Source organism: Mandrillus leucophaeus, unplaced genomic scaffold (genome assembly GCF_000951045.1).
Source record: "Mandrillus leucophaeus isolate KB7577 unplaced genomic scaffold, Mleu.le_1.0 Scaffold435, whole genome shotgun sequence".
In the NCBI taxonomy this organism is placed as follows: Eukaryota; Metazoa; Chordata; class Mammalia; order Primates; family Cercopithecidae; genus Mandrillus; species Mandrillus leucophaeus.
Window position 1 is genome coordinate 228,958 of NW_012104643.1, and position 2,478 is coordinate 231,435.

At 58.6% G+C, this 2,478-nt stretch overlaps 1 protein-coding gene across 1 annotated transcript in view; it reads right to left on the reverse strand.

Moving 5' to 3' along the window:
* DEAF1 (DEAF1 transcription factor) overlaps positions 1-2,478 on the reverse strand; it is a 70,724-nt gene that overhangs the window by 54,904 nt on the left and 13,342 nt on the right. The gene's annotated exons all lie outside the window — the stretch shown is intronic.

Below are 2,478 nucleotides of genomic sequence, written 5' to 3' on the forward strand. Positions count from 1 at the left end.
AAATTAGCCGGGCGTGGTGGCGGGCGCCTGTAGTCCCAGCTACTTGGGAGGCTGAGGCAGGAGAATGGCGTGAACCCGGGAGGCGGAGCTTGCAGTAAGCTGAGATCGCACCACTGCACTCCAGCCTGGGCGACAAAGTGAGACTCCATCTCAAGGAAGAAAAAAAAAAAAGATACTGGTTGAATGCGTCCTGACCATACCATCCATACCATTAACCCAGCACTCACCCAAACTGCCCTTAAAAATGCCTGTTTGCAGCCAGGCGCGGTGGCTCACGCCTGTAATCCCAGTACTTTGGGAAGCAGAGGCGGGTGGATCAACTGAGGTCAGGAGTTCGAGACCAGTCTGACCAACATAGAGAAACCCCCATCTCTACTAAAATTACAAAATTAGCTGGGCACGGTGGCGCATGCCTGTAATCCCAGCTACTCGGGAGGCTGAGGCAGGAGAATCGCTTGAGTCCGGGAGGAGGAGGTTGCAGTGAGCCAAGATCGCGCCACTGCGCTCTAGCTTGGGCAACAAGAAAGAAACTCCGTGTCAAAAAAAAAAAAAAAGCCTGTTTGCTGTCTGTCTCCACGACCAGATCACACCAGGTGCAGGGCTCACTCATCCTCGCCTCTCAGCACCACAATCCCCAGCAGGCGGTGTGGGGCCACAGTGAGAGCTGAACGCCAGGCCCATGGCAGCCCTGGGAGCATCCGCCCAAAGCCTCCTCAGGCAGCAGCGTGTCCTGCTGAGTTCCTTAAACCTGGAAACCACTTGACTTCAGCTTTTACCACATCAAAACACAACTACCATATTTTTCAGAAAAAAACATACATCAACATATTTCTCTGACATCATGATGGACAGCATCATTTTTCTTTTATGCACTCAGAAAAATACATGCAAAAATGACAAAAACCTGAAGTCAACATCATGGCTCCAAATCCCAATGTCAAACCAGAGTTTAGCCACGAAAGCCAATCTGAGAGTCACAAAGCTTTCCCTCCCTTTTTCTTCTTAACCAACCAAACAAGCAGCAGTGACCCCCTTGCCTTTGAGGGCCATTCAGTGGACTAAGGGCAGCCCAGACGCTGCTGGGACAGCCCCCAGGCCAAAGCAGCACCCAGAGCACATGCAACACCCTGACATACCCGGCACACCAGGACTGGGGTCCAGTTCCTAAACGCGCAAAGCTCCTTAGGGGAAAAGTGCCTCACAACGCAACAAGGGGCTCCTCCAAGGGTCTGAACACTGAGCTGCGAGTCCCTGGGGGACACTCGGGAGCTCCAATGGGGAAGAGCGCAGTGCGTTGGGAAGCTGGTGGGCGGGGAAGTCTATGCCCCACTGACACAAGGGCAGGACACAGGAGGTGCTGGATGGCAACAGCCCTGTAGGGCATCTGTGAGTTCTGCCCCGGGCTCCCAGTGTTTTGGAGCCTGAGAAGGAGGCTGCTCTGTGTGGCAAGAAACTATGAGCAGCTTACAGAAAAATATGGGCTGGCAAGCCACGGCGGCCTCCCCACAGGGAGCCCGACAAGAAGGAGGCAGAAGGAGCAGGTCCTTAGGGAAAAAGGCAAGAGAAAGAGGGAGGACTGGGAGAGGAGCCTGCACAGGTAACTCCGCGGGCCCCCTGGGCCACCACACAGCCATGCTGACCTCTGGTATCATGGCCTCCAGCAGGCCGCCCACCCCTGGCTCCTCAGTGCTCAGGTCATACCTGAACTGGCCCTCAGGACGTGGGGGTTCCTGGTGACCACAGGTGCCCATCCACCCCCGGGCTTCTCCAGGACAGGTGCGTGGGGGGAGACAGGATAGATGAAGGCAGGGCAGGGGCAGGGCTGCACAGGGGGACCAGTAGGAGGCAGGGCTGCCACAAAGAAAAGGGGAGGTGAGGGCAGGTGTGTGCAGGGCAGGCCAGGTGAGGCTGGGTGGGTCACCAGGGGCAGGTGTGTGGGGCAGGTGTGCGGGGCAGGTGGGGCTGGCTGGTAACCTGGGGCAGGTATGTGGGTCAGGTGTGCGGGGCAGGTAGGGCAGGCTGATCACGTGGGGCAGGTGTGAGGGGCGGGTGGGGCAGGCTGAGTGGAAGAGGTGTGTGGGGCAGGTGTCTGTGGCAGGTGGGGCAGGCTGGTCACCTGCAGCAGGTATGTGGGGCAGGTGGGACGGGCTGGTGGGGCAGTGTGGTCATGTGGGGCAGGTGGGGCGGGCTGGTCACGTGGAGCAGGTGTGAGGGGCAGGTGTGGCGGGCTGGTCACGTGGGGCAGTTGTGCGGGGTAGGTGTGCGGGGTAGGCGCGCGGGAACCGGACGAGGCGAGAGGCCGGAGGGCGCACCTGTCTCTTATACACATCTAGATGTGTCCTGTCAGTCAGGTGTGCCCTGCGCCTACAATGAGCTCTCAGCCTCCCCACAGGTGAGGACACCTCCTGGACCCACTCTTGCAGCTCCATTCCTGCCTCTCCTCCACCACAGGGGTCAGGCCACCACCGTCAGGTGACC